Genomic DNA, 19,785 nt, shown 5'->3' on the forward strand with positions numbered 1-19,785 from the left:
CGTATTGGTCAGCTTTACATTGCTGTGACCAAATACCTGAGAAAAACAATATAGAGGAAGAAAGATTTGCCTTTGGCTCATAGTTTTAGAGATTTCAATCCACAGTCAGCTGATTCCAAGGTAGAAGCACAATTCCAGAAGGGTATGGCAGAAGAGAGATGCTCACCTCCTGGCAGCCAGGAATGAGAGAGAATGAAAGAACCAAAAAGGAAGGGGCCAGGGACGGGAGACACTCCCCAAGGTCACACCCCTAAAACCCATTCTCCTCAACTAGAACTCAGCTCCTAAGTCTTCATCAAGTCTCAATGGCATCAAATTATGATCTCATCAGTGGATTGACTGATGAAGTCAGAGTCATTGATGAAGTCAGAGTACTTTTGATCTAATCACCTCTCTCAGAGTGTTTAATCCAATCAAGTTAACAAGATCAATCATCACAGCAGTAGCCGCTCTTGTTCATGCTAAACAAGTGCTCTACCACTGAGCTTCACCCCCATTTCTTAACATCTCTTAATAAAGAAAGCTACAATAAACTCAATGATGAGCTGTACCCTAGTCAGTTAAAGTGGCTCATTTGGATTCCTGAGATATCCTGTCATATTTATTAGCCTCTCTTTGCTCTGGGTGCTCAGTGATTTATTTCCACGGAGACTTTAAGCTATTTTGAAACCAGGAAGTACCTACCAGAGGGCAGATGGGACCATATCTGTCACTATAAAAGAGTAGCCCAAATTACCATAAATTGGTGCAAATCAAACAAATGTTTTTGTTTTTGTTTTTGTTTTGGTACTGGGGATCGAACTCAGGACCTTGTGCTTGTAAGGCAGTCGCTGGAACCACTGAGCTAAATCCCTGGCCCTCAACCAATTGTTGTTGACTTATCTCTGATGAGATTTTTGGTAAACTGAGAAAGTCAAGTTCCTGGATCACAAAGCTAAGAACCAGACTTGGCAGCACAGTATCACTAAGTAAAAGCCAATCGATGAGGCCTTGTCCAGTTGACCCCCACACCTCCAAACTGGACAGCAACACACACATGTGAAAGACCTAGATAAGAAAACTTTCTCAACCCTCAGGCAAAGAAGGCCAGTTGAACAATAAGAGCCCAGCCTTTGGAGGGAGGATAACCAGGATACTGTGTGTCTCTACGTTGATTTATAAAATGTGAATAATTGTAACATGGATTCTTGTCACAGAACTAGAACTTGTACATACTAATAAGCATTGTCCTCCAAGTCCATCCTAAGCGTCTATGTGTTCCCCGCCACCACCAAAACAAAAGGTTACTGTTCAAATGTTTTTTGGAGCTTTGGTGTGGAAATTTCCCTCAGAACTTTTTGAGTAATAAGTTTGTTGTTTAAGCCACACAGTGTATGCCACACAGTCAGGAGTTGCTTAACAAGGGAAATTCATTTTGAGAAATGCATCGACAGTCATTTTGCCATTGTATGTACTTACCATAGGGTGTACTTACACAAACCTAGCTTACTGCACACCTAGGTTACATGATATATATATGTTCTAGCCTATTGCTCTAGAGCCATGATAAATAAAAGAACATGAGATTAAATGAAGCACAAGAGAAAATGATGCAATCAAAAGATGCAGTGAAAATGAGGTGTATGAGGCTGCTGCCTGCATAGCATGGCAGGCCCTTTTACAGCAAACTTTTATAGAGGGAGTCCTCTCTAACATTAAAAGGCATAATAACATGAACCAGTAACATAGTCATTTAATATTAAGTAGTGTAGATAATTGTCTATGTTAAACTTTCATATGACTGACAGGTGATGGGGTTTTTATATATATATATATATAAAAGCATCACCATGAACACATGAGTAATTTGTTGTACTGTGACCTTACAACAGCTTAGGCATTTCTAGGCGATAGGAATTTTCCAGTTCCATTATAATGTTATGGGGCCACTGTTGCATATGTGATTTGTTGTTGACTGAAAGCATTGGATGGCAGTATTGTACTTGTTATAGCAGTCTGAACAGACCGAAACACACCCCCATCACACTGTTGTCTCCTGGAGAGCAGGAACTGAGTCTGCTCTTCTCCAGAGCCCCTAGAACTCTGACTTACACAAAGTGGGTGCTCAGTGGAGTTTCCTTAAACTGAGGTATACTACTCTGACCTCTACTTTGGAGAACTTTGGCAAGCAGACTCAAAAATATTCCTCAGATTTTAAATACCTAGACAACAACTTAGCACCACAACTAGGATCAGGACCCAATTCTCTAGGAGAGCTCATTATCCTATCCACTCGTTCATTTAGACATTCCTTTCTGAAAGAGATAAAATGACCAGAAGATAAAGGGCCATGGAGTGACAGGGGTCTTTTTACTAGTAGCACTGTTTTTGGTTGCAGAACAGTTCCAATACTGTGGGTCTTACTTGCTTCAGGACCTGGTAAAAATTCCCCAGGAGCCTCTTCTTTCCTTTGGGCGGCAAAGGCCAATCAATCTTACTACCTAGTGGATACTCAACAGTTGAATGGAAGAACTAATGAATGAACTAACTGATGTTCCATTTAGTGAGTTTAGAAACACCTTCTAAATCATGATATACATAAGTAAGAGTTTTATTATTTTCATTGGTATTCAATATAATTTTCTATTATGTGGTCCAGCAAAATGTTGCATTCTTTACACGATATCTAATTGTTTTTGTTTGACCATTTTTATTCAAGTTTCTAAAAATATTCTCCTTTATTTTGGTTTTTTTTTTTTGTTGAAGTGATCAAAATGCGAGCAAGAACAACATAAAACCAAAACTTCAAAATTGGCAGCCATAAGGCAAGATGTTGCTTTTAATTAATTGGAAGACAGTATTAGAGGACAATGTTATCCCTGCACTGTAAGCAGTTCAGCTCATTAAGATTTTAATAAGATACCTCTGGCTGGCGACTTCTGCCTGTTTGTCCTTCACTGGAGTTCACTTTCCCTTCATCATTTCTTAATATTTGATCTTGACATTATTGTGCATCATTTATGTCCTAGAAACAATGGAGTGCCTGTTTTAATAGAGTTGTTTTCTTAGGCTGCAATATAAAGCAGACCAAAATAACAACAGTAAGTTAAATGCCATAATGAATTGCAGTGTTTTGTGTTATATAAAATAAAAGAGGAGACAGGAAGGGATTATTTCTGCCTTAGAGTAGGGGGCAGCTCAAGGGAGCAAAGTGAAAAGAGCAATGCCAGGCAGAGGGAAGGGCAGGGGGAAAGGCTGGAAGTGGTGTGTGCACAGGATAGTCAGGGCAGGGCAAGGTCCAGAGACATAGGCCAGGCGGGGCTGTGAAAAGGCTGTTTCCCGTGCTAAGATGAATAGGCTGTCCTTGGAATGGGGTGATGAGAAGTCATTGAGAGTTTCAAGTGGCTAAGTGTCATGGTTTTAGAAAGAGCCCTCTAATGCAGTGTGGGTGGTTAATGGACATGGACTGGCTCAGGCAGTGCGGGAAGAGAAGAGGCAATGGAGACGAGAGAGAGTTCAACAGATCTTTGGAAACATAGGGAATGATTCCAGAGGACAGAAATGCTATATATTGGGATATATGTCTTTACCTAATTCTGTTACAATGCTCCTTTATTGAGCAGTGACTCAAATCTTGAAACCTGGCATCAACATTGATCCTATAACTTTCCAATTACTTGCTAAGGAAAAAACCTCCAGACTCCAAAATTTGATTATAAATATCATTTTAAAAATAGAATCATCTTACTTTTTATGAAAGACATAATTGCCATTGGTCATCTTTGTTTAAAATTTAGTTAGGAGTACATTTCTGTGTACTCCTTCACTTCAGCAAAATATGAGTACTTTTTAGAGTACTCTCCTTCCAGAGGTGGAAGGAACCATGTTCACAAAAACTTGGCCAATTTTAATTTTGTTCTGAGGGACATTTTCCCATCACAATGGAAAGTATGTTAATCATCTTTCTATCACTATAACAAAATATCTGGGAAAATCAACTTATAAAGAGAAAAAGGTTATTTTGGCTCATAATTTTGGAGGTTAAAACTACACTGAGATACCATCTTAATTCAGAAAGAATGGCTATCATCAAAAAAATCTAATCATAACAAATGCTGGCAAGAATATGGGGGAAAAGAAACTCTCCTCCATTGTTGTTAGGAATGTAAAGTAGTATAACCACTCTGGAAAAGAAATTGTCCCTGAAAGTTCTTTGACTCACCTAAAGCACTCAGCAAATAAAAAGTATTATGATAATAATAAATACTATAGTTAACATTTGACCATTCTCAATTTATATGACTATTTGTGCATATATTACATAGCAGGCAGCATTGACCAACTTTTGAGTGTGTCAAAGAGTGTAACATATGACCTTTTTGTGACATTAATGACAATATAATAGAATTGAATGTGGAGCAGAACTGATGGTGAGCTTAACAAGTGACATTTCACTAGTGGAGACTGCCATATAATTGTCAGTATGTCACTGATACTATGATATCTCAATGCTCCAGCATACTACATTTTTTTCCCTAGAATGGATTCCTGGGTCATTTCTTTGGAATTGGATAATTAAGGACAGGGTAATTGATGCTCATTTTGGCTCTAATGAAATATGAGGTAAAACAAACCTAAGGACATTCAATGAGATAAAATGTAAAATCATTGTCCTAGGGACAGGGAGTTTGGGAAAATGAACATTGACCATCTTTTCACATATTATATACCAAACCAACTGAATAATAATAAAATAAAGGCAGGTGGGGACAAAGCTATGACTTTATTATTGATAAGCTGGTGATGCAGAAACTGGCTTCAATCTGTAGGAAGGTGGGCCTCCCAAAGCAGGACCCACTGGACCACTTCACATCTCCCTAACAGCACAGAGAGTGCAGATGAAAGCATTACACTTTCTATGCATCAAGTCATTCCCAGAAAGGAAACTGTTCAAGTTGGTGGCAGGGCCAGAGCTGAACACCCATTGCTTATCTTTCTTTGCTTGGGTTTTAGTTGGTGTACTTATTTATATTTTAAAAATCAATGAAGCAAAAGCAGAAATGAGAGAGGCCTCCTGATTTATTAGCATTGCTCCTGACAAAGTTGGGGATGAAGTTTGTTTAGTTGACTACCAACTTAATCATATGTGGGTGGGATTCACAAAAAATAGTACTTCTGGTATTTCTAAAACTTTCTAGGGCCAGGGATTTAGCTCAGTGGCACCATGCCTGCCTTGAAAGCACAAGGTCCTGAGTTCAATCCCCAGTACCAAGTAAATAAATAAAATAAAACTTTCTAGAGGGCTATACTCAACTCTGGAGGAACCGCATTTATTAGGAAGATTGCTAATATTGCAAGTGCAGAAGGATATGATCCAGATAAGTTGAAACATTTGAAAAACCCTCACTGAAGAGAGGACATTTTTTCCCATAGAGCTACAGAAGGCAGGCAGAGCCAGGACCCAGTGGGAGATAACTGTACAAAGGCAGTTTTAAGTCAAAGGAGGGAAGACTTTTCTTTTTTTTTCTGGGTTATTTGAGGCATAGAACATTAACTTTGATAAAATTGAAAATATCTACATCAATATCTTTAAAATTTTAGTTTTTATTAGTACATGTTCGTAGTCCATAATGATTACATTCCTCATGGGGAGTTGGTACATGTACATAATAAATCTTAATCCTTTTTTGCATCCCCTTCCCCGCCCCTCTCCTTGCTCCTTCTATTTCTTGGCTCCTTTCTCAACTTCCTATTATTTATTTTTTAATTTTGCTCCGTATTTATATTTTGGATTTCTCATAGAAGACAAACCACAAGATATTTAAGCTTCCATGTCTGATTTATTTCACTTAAAATTATTGTCTCAAGGTGCATCTGTTTTCCTACAAATGACTCAAGTTTACCCTTCTTTGTGGCAGAGCAGTTCTGTATTGCGTATGAATACCATGTTTTCTTTATCCATTCACTTGTTGATGGACAGACATATAGGTCACTTCCAAGATTTATTCATTATGAATTGTGCTGCTGTAAACATGGGTATCACTGTGCTATGATGTCCTTAACCATTTGGAAAGAACAGAAGGAGGAATAGCTGGGTCAAATGGAATTTCTAGTTTCAGCTTTTTGAAGAATATCCATACTGATTTCCATAAAGATTGAGCTAGATTACATTCCCACTAACAGCCTCACCAGAATTTTTTGTTATTTGATTTTTTGATGATAGTCATTGTTTCTGGAGTAAGATGGAATCTCAATGCTATTTTAATTTGTATTTCTCTAATGGCCAGAAATGTTGAACATTTTTCAAGTATTTATTGGTCATTTGTACTTCTTCTGAGGACTACTTGTTTATTTCAGTTGTCCATTTTTGTGATTGGGTCATTTATTTTGAGGCATTTCATTTTTTTTGAGTTCTTTACATATTCTAGATGTTAGTCCTCTGTCTGAGTAATAACTGGCAATTTTTTTTCCCATCCTGTAGGTTGTCTCTTCACTCTGTCGGTTGTTTCCTTTGCTGAGAAGACTTAATTTGACATGATCCCATTTGTGTATTCTTGGAACTATTTCTTGTGCAATTGGCGTTCAGCTCAGAAAGTCCTTGCCTATGCATATGACTTCAAGAGATGTATCTATTTTATTTTCTAGGAGCTTAAATTTCTGTTTTAACATTTATATTTTTGATGCATTTTTGTTTTAGTTTAGTACATAGTGAGATATATGGGTCTAGATTCAATCTTTTCTGTGAGATATCCAATATTCCCAGGCCCATTTGTTAAAAGAGGCTATTTTTCCTTCAGCAAAGATAAGGTAGCTAAATATGCCTGGAGTTGTGTCTGCATTCTCTATTTTGTTTCAGTGATCCATGTGTCTAGTTTTGTTTTTGTTTTTGCTAATCCTATGCTGTTTTTGTCACTGTAGCTTTGCAGTATTACTTGAAATCCAGGATTGTGATGTCTCCTACTTTGCTCTTGTATCACAGGGTTGCTTTTGCTATTCTGTATCTTTTCTGGTTCCACATGAATTTTACAATTGTTTTCTCTAGTTCTGCGAGGAATGCTATTGGTTTTTTTTTTTTTTTTGGCATTGAATTAAATCTGTATATTAGTTTTGGAAGTTGGCCATTGTGACAGTATTGGTTCTTCCCTAGTCAGGAACAGAGGGTGTCTTTCCATTCACTGATGCCCTCTTTCACCTTCTTTATTAGAGCACTGTAATTTTCATTGTAGAGGTCTTTCACTTCCTTGGTTAGGTTAATTCCTAAGTATTTAATTTTCTTGATACTACTGTGAATGATATTTTTTCCTAATTTCTTTCTTAGTTTACTGTTGATGTACAGAAATGCTATTGATTTTTGTGTGTTGACTTTGTATCCTGCTGTGCTACTGAATTTGGTTATTAATTCTAGGAGTCTTTCTTTTTTCCATTAAGTTTATTGGCATTTTAGGTATACAACAGTTACATTCATCATTGGGATCTTGTACCCTTACATGACGTATCTTGGTTCTTATTTTTTACCCATTCACCTGCCCTACCCCCTCCACCTTTCCCTGTTTACAAAGGCTTTGTTTCCATTTTTTTCCTTTTCTCGTATATTGTCTTTTCCCTTCTTCCTTTTTCCTACCCCTCACACTTACCTTACTCCTTTAGAACTTTTCTTCCTATTACACAATATCAATTGTACATTTTAAAAAATTTATAATATCAAGATTTAGAGGCCATTACCACACATTTTACAGAATTAATAAGGATATAGAAAGCATATTACAAAAATCTTTTTTGAAATAAATTTGACAACTTCTATGAAGTACATTGGAAGACAAATTAATGAAACTGACTCTGGAAGAAATATAGAACTTGAATAGCACCTATTAAAGAAAGTATATTCCTAGCTTGAAAACCTACCTATATGACAACAACAGGCTCATATACATTTTAACTGATAAATTATATCAAACATTTAAAGGAGAAAAAAGAAGAAACCCCCCCTCCCGCTGCCATTTTAGGAAATCAACATTGTGCTATACTAAAACTGGATAAAGATAATAGAAAAGTCTGAACATAAATAAAAATTTGTTTAACAAAACAAACTATTAGAAGTCCAATTTGGGCCAGGAATTTAGCTCAGTGGTTCCTTCACTTGCCTCACAAGCACAAGGTCACAAGTTCGATACTTGGTGCAGAAAAAAAAAGTTTGTGGACTCTGCTCTGGCACTATGTAGTAAGTGGTTTTATTATAGGGATAGCAGTGTTAGTTCAGCATTGGAAGATCCACCCACATAAGTCATCATTTTAACAAAGGAAAGGAAAGAGCCATATGACCCTATCAGTAGTTGCAGAAAAAGTATTGGACCAAATTCTACAACTGTTCATGGTAAAAGCTATCAGGAGACTACAAATAGAACAGAACCTTCTCAACAGATAAAAGACATGTACTCCATACTCCCAGCAAAAACACCTTCTATGAATGGAAAAGATGCAATGCTTTCTCCCTAAGGTGGGGAACAAGGGCAGATATGTGTACTCTTCATCTGTCCATTAAACTATGAAACATAGGCCCAAACCAAAATAGTCTGGCAATAAAAATAAACTAATAGCATATGACTGGTAAGGTAGAAGTAAAATCTTTATATGCAGATGAAATTATCATCTACAGAGAAAATACAAAGAAATCTCTAGGAGCCCCTAGAACTTGTATTTGAATTTAGCAGGATTAGAAAACACAAGGTATACATAAAAATTCAGAGCTATGTATACTTGCTATAAATGAAGAATTGGATATTGAAATTTAAAAGTTATGTAGGAGTAGGCAGGATCTGCAAAAGTAACCAGAAGAGCCAGTCCCAGCACCCGGAAGGAAGCTCCCCACCTCCTTCTCAGGCTCCTAGGGCAGAGAAGGTGATACAGTCCCAGAACCCGGAAAGAACCTCCCGCGCTGCCATCCCAAGCTCCTAGGGCAGAGAAAGTGAGCCGTGTGGGTGCCAGAAGCACCCCCCACCCCGTGGAAATGAGAAAACACATAAACAAGCCTCAAAAACAGACTTGCAGATCACCTACAGCAACCCCAAAGGGAAACGAGATGGAACAATCTGATACTCAACCACCTGGACTCTCTGAACTGACAACAAAAGAGGATCTATGAAAAATGAAATCAGAAATAATTACTCAGATAACAGCAAAGATTTTGCCCATGGTGCAAGACATGATTAATAAATCTAGAGAGGACACAGATAAAAAAAATACAGGATCTGAGGAACATGATGGAATCCCAACATAGGAAACAAATGGACTCCATAAAACTGATACAAACAGATTTCCAAGAGATTAAAAACTCCATCGAAAGTCTGCACAGCAGAATGAACCAATGTGAGGATAGAATTTCACATATAGAGGATAAGATTGCAATTAGTGAGGAGGAAAAGAAAAATTGCTTTAAAATTGTAAGGGAACATGAGAAATCAATCCAGCAGCTGCTAGACAATGCAAAGAAGAATAACATAAGACTGATTGGAGTCAATGAAGAAACAGGAGAGAGTGCAGATGATGTAAAAAAAACCTGTTCATGTCAGAAAACTTCCCAAGCAGGGGAAAAGAACTTGACATACAGATAAGTGAGGCATATAGGACTCGAGCTAGCCTTGATCAAAAAAAATCTACACATAGGCATATAATAGTTAGGATTCCAGAAATCCAACAGAAGAATAAAATTCTCCAAGCAGTGAGAGAAAAGAAACAAATCACATACAAAGGAAAGTCCATCAGAATCACAGCAGATTTCTCAATGCAAACCCTCAAGGCAAGAAGAGCTTGGAGTGATGTATTTCAAGCCCTAAAGGAAAACAGCCTCCAACCCAGATTGATGTACCCTGCAAAACTATCTTTCAAAATGGTTGGAGAAATCAGATACTTTCATGAAAAAGAGCACCTCAGGAACTTCATGAATACCAAACCAACACTCCAAAAAATTTTAGACAATACCCTAGGAAAAGACAATGAGGATCACAACCCCAGGAAACCCAGCAGAATGAATCCATTGGGTGTCACAAATTAAACGCAAAGGGAGAGAATCCAGCAAGGAGAAAAAGTCACAGCAAGGCTTTTAAAACTTTTAACTTCATCTCCCTAATGAGTGTATGATTCAATCTTATTATTGTACAGATTAGTATTTTTCTGATTCTAGAGTTGCACACCATTCCTTGTGCTATACTGGCTATTTATCATCTTTTTATGTCTACATTTTAATTGGGTTGTCTATTAATGAGCTCTAAGAATTCTTTATATATTCTAGTCATAGGTTACATGCATTGTAAATATGGTCTGTTTAAGGACTACTTTTCATTGTAATGATGTCATGTAAAGTTCTAAATTTTGATGGAGTCTCATTTATCAATTTTTTTCTTTTATACATCATGGTTTTTGTATCCTAGGAAGTTCTTGCCTACCCTAAATTCATAAACATTTTCCCTTATAATTTCTTCTTAAAGTTTTATACTTTCAGGCTTTCATATTTAGGTTCATAGATCCCTTCAAGTTATTTTTATGTATGGAAATAAAGGGTTGAAGTTAGTTTTTTATATACGGATACCAGGTGTTCTAGTGCCATTTGCTGAAAACACTATCTTTTCCTTGGCTCTTGAATTGAGTTTATATTCTATAAAATGTTAAAGTTAAATAATCTTTCAAAACTCAGTGGACCATATATGTGTGGTTCTATTTCTAGATTCTCTGTTTTTTCCAATGATCTATATGTCTTTCCTTACACCAACACTGCCTTGATTACTGTAGCTTTAGAAGAAGTCTTAAAATTAGGTACTAAGCATCTTCTAACACTATGTTTTGTTTGTTTGTTTGTTTTTTGTTTTTTAACTTTTATAGGTCCTTTGTACTCCTACATAACTTTTAAATTTCAATATCCAATTCTTCATTTATAGCAAGTATACATAGACCTGAATTTTTATATATACCTTGTGTTTTCTAATCCTGCTAAATTCAAATACAAGTTCTAGGGGCTCCTAGACATTTCTTAGTATTTTCTCTGTAGATGATCATTTCATCCACATATAAAGAGTTTGCTTCTACCTTGCCAATCCTATCCTAATTGTGTCATTTTATTGCCATACTATTTTGGTTTGGGCCTAGGTTTCAAAGTTTAATGGACAGATGAAGAGTAGGCATATCTGCCTTTGTTCCCCACCTTGAGGAGAAAGCATTGTATCTTCTCCATTCATATGAGGCGTTCTCACTGGAAGTATGGAGTACATGTTGAGAAGGTTCTGTTCTACTTCTAGTCTCCTGATAGCTTTTACCATGAACAGCTGTGGAATTTAGTCCAATACTTTTTCTCCAACTAGTGGCAGGATCATATGGCTTTCTCCTTTCCTCTGTTAAAATGATGACTTTTGGGGGTGGATCTTCCAATGCTGAACCAACACTGCCATACCTATAACAAAACCACTTTCTACATACTGCCAGATCTGACAGAATTCTAATTGTTTTGTTAAACAAATTTCTATCTATGTTCATACTTTTTTCTCCTATTATCTTATCCAGTTTTAGGATTTAGCACAATGTTGATTTCCTAAAATGAGGGGAGTAGTGTTTGTTTTTTTTTTCTGCTTTAAATGTTTGATATAATTTATCAGTTAAAATGTATACAAGCCTGTTGTTATACAGGTAGGATTTCAAGCTAGGAATATACTTTCTTTAATAGGTGCTATTCAAATTTTATATTTCCTCCAAAGTTAGTTTCATTAATTTGTCTTCCAAGGTACTTCTTAGAAGTTGTCCAATTTATTTCAAAACAGATTTTTGAAATATGGTTTCTATATCCTTTTAAATTCTGTAAAATCTGTGGTAATGTCTCCTAGGTCTTGATATTTTAATTTTTAAAATGTATAATTAATATTGTGTAATAGGAAGTAAAGGTCTAAAGAAGCAGGGGAAGTGGGAGAGGTAGGGAAAAGGAAAGAAGGGAAAAAAATATGAGAAAAGGAAAAAAATGGAAACAAAATCTTTGCAAATAGGGAAGGGTGGAGGGGGTGAAGGGAGGGCAAGGGAAGGGGGAAAAAAATAAGAACCAAGAGACTCATGTAATGGTACAAGATCCCAATGATGAATGTAACTGTATTTTATACCTAAAATGTACCAATAAAGTTAATGAGGGAAAAAAAAGTAAAAAGAAAAAAATAACAGTGTTGGAAGACTTTTATTACCTAATTTTAAGACTTCCTCTAAAGCTACAGTGAGCAAGGCAGTGTCGGTGTAAGGAAAGACATATAGATCAATGGAATAAAAAATAAAATCCAGAAATAGAACCACACATACATGGTCCACTGAGTTTTGAAAGATTATTTAATATAAACATTTTATAGAACATAAATTCAAGAGCAGAGGAAAAGATAATGTTTTCAACAAATTCCTCTAGAACACCTGGTAGCCGTATGTAAAAAATTAACCTCAGCCCTTTATTTCCATACATAAAAATAACTTGAAAGGATCTATGAACCTAAATATGAAAGCCTAAAAGTATAAAACTTTAAGAAGAAATCATAAGGAAAAATGTTCCTGAATTTAGGGTAGTCAAGAATTTCCTAGGATATAAAAAACATGATGTATAAAAGAAAAAAATTGATAAATGAGATTCTGTCAAAATTTAGAACTTTAAAAGACATCGTTAAGAAAATGAAAAATAGTCTTTAACCAGAACATATAATACATATAACCTATGACCACAATATATAAAGAACTCTTACAGCTCATTAATAGACAACCCAATTAAAAAGTAGACACAAGAAGATGATAAATAGCCAGTACAGCACAAGGAAAGGTGTGCAACACTAGAATCAGAAAAATACTAATCAGTACAATAACAAGATTGAATTATACACTCACCAGGGAGATTAAGTTAAAGGTTTTAAAAGAACAAATGTCAGACTAGGTGTGAACCAGTTAGAACTTTCTAATACTGCTAATGTGAATATAAAATGATAAAACCATTTTGGAAAACAATATAGAAATTTCTCGTATTACTGTTAAGAACCAACAATTCTGTTAAGTTTTTTTTACTTAAGAGAGATGAAAACACATGTTCACAATAGATTTGTACATACAGGTTGACTGTCCCTTATCTGAAATTCTTGGGACCAGAAGTGTTTCAGATTTTGAAATCCACTAGATCTGCAAAGAGGATAGCTACTCCTGCTTCTTTTCACGTTCCTCTAGGAGTCTTTTGGTGGAATTTTTTGGGTCTTCTGTGTGAGGACCATGACATTTGCAAATAAAGATAATTTAATTTCTTCCTTTCCTATACATATTCCTTTTATTTTTTTCCCTCTTGCCTGATCACTCTGGCTAATGTTTCAAGAAGTACATTGAATAGCAGTGGTGATAGTAGACACCCTTGTTCCTGATTTTAGAGGCAAAGTGTTCAGCTTTTCCCTGTTTAAAATGATTCTGGTCATCGTTTTGTCATATATGGTTCTAATCAGATTGAGATAAGGCCCTTTTATGTTTTCTTTGGGTTTTTAAAAAAATCATAAATGGACGTTGTATTTTGTTATCGGCTTTTTCTGTGTCAATTGAGATGAGATGATCATGTGATTTTTGTCCTTGCTTCTGTTTATGTGATGTGTTACATTTATTGATTTGTGTATGTTGAGCCTTCCTTGCATCTCTGGGATGAAGCCTACTTGGTCTTGATGGATGATCTTCTTAATGATTCACTGCATTCTGTTTGCCACCACAGTCTCTTGTTGAGGACTTTTGCATTTATGTTCATTAAAGAGATTGACATGTAATGCTCTTTTTTGGTCAGGTCTTTTTCCAGTTTTGAAATCAAGGTAATGCTAGCTTCCAGGAATGACTTTGGTTGTATTCATTCCCTTTCAATTTCCTTAAAGAATTTGAGGTGTTTTGGTATTAGATATTTCTTTTTTTTTAAATTCTTTTATTGGTACATTTTAGGTATACAATACGTTTATATTTATCATTGAGTGCTTGTACCTGTACATGATGTATCTTGGTTCTTATTTTTTCCCCATTGCCTGTGCGCCCTTCACCCCCCTCCACCCTTCCCTATTTACATAAATTTCGTTTCCTTTTTTTTTTCTTTTCTCATAATTTTTCCTTTCCCTTCTTCCCTTTCCCCTTCCCCTCCCACCACCACTACACCTTTGGACATTTTCCTATTTCAAATTATCAATTATTCATTTTAATCCTTATTTACACTTTCAGTTTCTCACACTAGAGAAGCTATTCGGTATTTACACATATATGTCCTATTTATTACACTTAAGAGTATGGCCTCAATATGCATCCATTTAGCTATAAATGTCTCTAGTTTCATGTTCTTTATGGCTGAGTAGTACTCCATTTTATTAAAAAACCACATCTTCTTTATCCAGTTTTCAGTTGATGAACACATGGGCTGTTTCCAAACCTTAGCTATTACAAACTGTGCCGCTATAAACATAGGTGCACATATATCGCTGTAGTGTGATTCTTTTAATTCTTTGGGGAAGATACCCAGTAGGGGAATAGCTGGGTCAAATGGGACCTCTAGCCCTAGTTCTTTGAGGTATCTCCATACAGATTTCCACAGTGGTTGCACCAGTCTGCAGTCCCACCAGCAATGGAGAAGGGTTCCTTTCTCCCCACACCCCCGCCAGCATTTGTTATTGGTTGATTTCTTGATAGCAGCCATTCTTTCTGGGATGAGGTGGAAACTCAGGGTTGTTTTCATCTGCATCTCTCAAATGACCAGTGATATTGAACATTTTTTCATATATTTATTTCCTGCTTTTACTTCTTTGTCTGAGAAATGTCTTTTCATTGCAGATGCCCATTTTTGAATTGGGTCTTTGAATTTGGGGGCCTGATTTTTTTCAATTCCTTATATATTCTCAATAGTAGACCTTTGTCTGAGGTACAGCTGCTAAAAATTTTTTCCCACATTGTAGGTTGTCTCTTAGCTCTGTTAGTGGTTTCTCTTGCAGAAGCTTTTTAATAAGATGAGATCCCAGTTGTTGATTCTTTGTGCTAGTTCCCATGCTACTGAGGTTTTGTTCATAAAGTCTTTTCCCATGCCAATGTCTTCGAGTGTTCTACGTAACTTATCTTCCAGCAATTTTAGCGTTTCTGTCTTAATATTTGGATCTTTAATCCACTTCGATCTTAGTTTAGTGCATGGTGATAGTATAGGTCTAGTTTTAATCTCTGGCAGATTGAAATCCAGTTTTTCCATGGTGTTAGATATTTCTTAAAATTCCTGAAGAATTCACCAGTGAATCCACCAGGACCTGGTGGTAGGAGTTTTTATTACACTGTCTGTTATTGAATTATTTGAGGTTTTTATATTTTCTTGATCTAGTTTTGGTAATTTATATGTATCCAGCAATCTATCCATTTCTTCTGAATTCATCATTTTATTAGAGTACATCTCAAAGTAGTTACTAATAATCTTCTGGATTATTAGTGGTGTCTTATGATTTTGCCTTTTTTATTTCTAATTGCATTGATTTTGGTCTTTTTTTTTTTTTTTTTTGTTAAGTTTGGCTAGGATTTACCCCTTTTGTTTATTCTTTCAAAGAGGCAGCTCTTTGATTCATTGATTCTTTGCATATTTTAAAGTCTCAATTTCATTAATTTCTGCTCTGATCTTTATAATTTCCTTCCTTATACTAGCTTTGGATTTGGATCACTCTTTTTTTCTGTGATCTTGAGGTGCATCATTAGGTCATTTATTTAGATTTACTCTGTTTTGTTGATGTGGGGGTTCACAGCTATAAACTTGCTTCTTAGTACTGCTTTCATTGTTTCCCATTCATTCTGGTATGTTGTACTGGTATTATTGTTTGATTCTAGCAACTGTCTAATTTCTTCCTTGATCCACTGAATACCATTCAAAATATTTTTGTTTAATTTCCATGTGTTTGCATAATTTCTGTGGTTTCTTTTGCCATTGATTTCTAGTTTCACTGCACTATGATCTTACAACAGGATGGGATAATTTTGATTATTTTACATTTACTTAATCATGCTTTATGGGCTCGCATGTGGTCTATTTTGGAGAAAGTCTCATGTGATGCTGAAAAGAATGTATTCTGCTGTTGTAGGTGGAACACTCTGTAGGTACCTTATTAAGTCAGCTTGTTTGAAAGTTTGGTTCAACTCTGATATTTCTTTGCTGCCTTTTTGCCTAGTATATCTGCCTATTTGTGACAGTGGGGTATTGAGGTGCCTCACCATACTTATGTTGGTGTTTATCTCTTCTTTTATGACAAGTAGTATTTTTTTAATGAAGTTGGGTGTCCTGGTATTTGGTGCATATATATTTATAATTGTTATTTCTTCCTTTTGAATTGTTCCCTTAACTGATACATAATGACTTCCTTTCTCCCTTCCAATTAGTTTTGGCTTGAAGTCCATTTTGCATGAAATTAGGATAGCTACTCCCACTTTTTTCTGGGTTCCATTCCATGGAATAATATTTTCCATCCCTTAATTTTTAACCTGTGAATTTCTTTATGAATTAAATGTTTTTCATTTACAGCATATCATTGGGTTTTGTTTCTTTGTCCATTCTGCAATTTGTATTTTTTGATTGTGGAATTGAGACCACTGATATTGAGCATTATTACCAAAAGATATTGACTTATTCCTGTCATTGTATTATTTTCCTGGTGATCCTCCCCCCACACACACACACACACATGCACACACACTTTTGCTTAACTGCTCAACCTGCCTGGTGCATCCATTCTATTAGCCCTTTTGGCATTGTTGTCTTCCTTGTCTCTTTCTAGGATATCCTTGAGAATTTTTTGGAGCACTGGTTTTTTTGGTCATGAATTTCTTAAGGTGCTCTTTGTCATGGAAAAACCTTATTTCCCTGTCAATTTTTTTGTCCCAGTCAATTTTGAAAGATAGTTTTGCAAGACATATCAGTCTGGGTTAAATGTTTTTTTCTTATAGGACTTGAAACACTTCACTTCAAGCTCTTTTGGCCTTTAAGGTTTATGTTGAGAAGTATGCTATAATTCCAATGTGTTTACTTTTATAAGCAACAGCTTTTAAAATTTTATCGCTGTGTTGGACTTTGAGGATTTTGACTATGTTATGTTATTGAGAGGTTCTTTTTAGATCATGGCTATTTGGGGTTCTATATACCTCATTTATTTGTATGGTTAGGATATTCCCTATACTTGAAAATTTTTATGCTGTTATTTTTGTAAACATGTCTTTTATGCCATTTGTGCTGCCTTCTAATTTTTAACTAATTCCAATTAATCTTAGATTAGTCTTCCTTGGGTCATCTAGCAGCAGTTGGATCCATTTTTCATGTTCTCTTAATGTTTTTAAGGTATCTCTCATTAACTGATCACTGACAATAGCCTTGTCTTCTAATTCTGACACTGTCCTCACACTGGTCACTTCTGCTACCCATATTTGTGATAGAAATTTTAATCTCCTGAACTTCTGCTTCGTACCTTTTTATGAACTCTAATTCTTTTCTGTGCTGGTCATTCAACACACACACACACACACACACCCCACACACACACACCCCTAAACAGGGAGTGGGATATAAATTTGATCATGTTACCTGAAGGAGAAGTTCAGGTCTGGTTGGGTCAAGTATGCCGCACTCCGGTCTCTTGAGCATGCTCAAAGACAAAAAACAGAGTTGAGCAAGCTCACTCCAGTGCGTAGAAACTAGATCAAGTCGACCATACCTCCTCACTCTTTGGGTCGTGACTCCTTTGCCTCGCCCAGACGATTACCCCATACAGTTTAAAATAAATTTAACTATGTTCTCCATTGTGTATAGTTATATCCCTTTCCATCCAATTAAATTATGTCAAGGCTAAAGCCGTTATAACCCCGCCTATGTAATCGCCCTTTTATTTCACTGTATAAGTTTGTGTAGTTCCTCAATAAAGCGGAAACGTTCCAGAAACCTCCCTGGAGTCGGCTGGTGACTCTGCGCCTTACCCTCCCTGTCCGGTCCGGGCTCCCGAACCTAGGTCTGCAAGCGGACTTGCGGACGACAACAGTTACCCCTGTCTGAAAGTACTGAATAGCTTCCCTGCCTTCCCTGACAACAGGCTCTTTCTCATCTTTGGAAAACGCCAGTCCTTCTTCCTAGGAAGTCTTCCTTCTTTTCCACACCAGGACAGAAAAATGTGTTTTTATTCTCAATATGCCAGAGCTTAGCACAGTGACGAGCACATAGTATGAACTCAACATAGATCTACTGAAAGAAAGACCCAAGGAAAGAGGAAAGGAAAGGGGAATGTAGACAGTCCCTGGATCTGGAAAGGTTTGAATAGAAGATAGGAAGAACCATAATAAAGGAAAATAGTTGAAAATATTCTTGTACCAGATGGGAATATTGATCTGCATGCAGTTTTCACACAACTATTTACTCAACACATACTGTATTCTAGGTGCCAGGGAGGAGAGACAGAGGGGGTGGAGAACTAAGGCAGTCTCTACAATGATGTATAAGTTACCTTTCAATTTTAAGAACTGGTAATTAAATGGAGTAAATCCATATAATACCATAAGACAGAAAAAGCATGAAAAAGAGAATATATAACCTGCTGGACCAGGTGTCCTTCCTAAATTGTAGTCATATCTAACTTCGTAAACACGTATTATTGACCTTGAATTTTGGACTTAATTTTGGTGAGCCATAGCTATAAATGCAGAATGGAAGAGGGAGAATTAAGTTAATATCTTGTAGATAGCAACCATGAGAACTGAAAAAAAGAACCACTCTAGTGCTTCAGGCTATCAATTTTTAGTAACTATTAAGCACACAATGAACTAGAGCCCAACTGAGTTTATTTCCACTTCCAAAGAGTCCAATAATGTAAAGATAGGGATGAGAACAATTTGAATTCCTTTTCTCTAGAATTTTTTTAGCTAACAAAGATTTCGTTTATAACCAGTGGCTTTTTTCTCATGTCAGATAAGCAATGTGCCAAAAATTTTTGAAGGAGGCACATCTCATGCATTTGTCATGAATACTTAATTATCATACCCATAAACTGAGGGATCAATTGATTGCTTTTAAATGTGTAATTTTATTCTAAAACTGTGTACTTGTGATGAAAAAATAAAGTAAGACTTTCAGCTCCTTGTGTCAGGAGAGCAGGCAGAGGGACCATGAAGGAATACATGGATCATGAAGAAATGGAACAGAGTAGACTTTGGGCTTAAAGAGAACTACGTGAGCCCTTTGCTAATATTTAATTTCTCTGTGTAATTTATTATTTATCAGTTTCTTGCTGACCTGATCAGAGTTGCTCAGGAGATTTGTCTGTCATTATGAAATACACATCTGCTATGATGTACCTTGGAATATGCTGCCTACAGATGGCCATCTGAGAAGCAGCTTGCAGGCAGATTAGTGCCATAATTCATGGCCTCTCCCATGGAGTCCACATTTGCAGTCACTGCTTTCTCTATCCACCTTGTTGTCACACCTAGAGTGCATGGTCTTGTCCTCTTCTGGGCATCAACAAGAGTTCTTGTGTATGGGAAGAGTTTGTTGTATATTAAGTCCTATCAAATGCAACCAGTTCACAAAAAGCAGAAAAAGTAAGAACATGGAGACAGAGACTGAATATACAATTGGAAGAGAAGATAGTTAAAGGGGCAAAATTTTGGAGGAAGCAAGAAGAGTGAAACAAATGCTTCTATTTATCTGAAAAGTCATTTTAAGACAGTTCCAGAAGTCTGCTAAATAATGGCCAGGGTTCTCTAACTTGAAAACTTGTAAATTCCCTGTTGTTTATATTTGTT

General features: G+C 36.2%; 1 pseudogene; it reads right to left on the reverse strand.

Moving 5' to 3' along the window:
• Positions 1 to 18,943: 18,943 nt before the first annotated feature.
• Positions 18,944 to 19,037, reverse strand: LOC147825158 (small nucleolar RNA U13; annotated as a pseudogene).
• Positions 19,038 to 19,785: the final 748 nt, after the last annotated feature.

The sequence above is a fragment of the Heterocephalus glaber genome, unplaced genomic scaffold (assembly GCF_053883595.1).
Source record: "Heterocephalus glaber isolate CG9 unplaced genomic scaffold, H.glaber_assembly_v1.0 deba00001509, whole genome shotgun sequence".
In the NCBI taxonomy this organism is placed as follows: Eukaryota; Metazoa; Chordata; class Mammalia; order Rodentia; family Bathyergidae; genus Heterocephalus; species Heterocephalus glaber.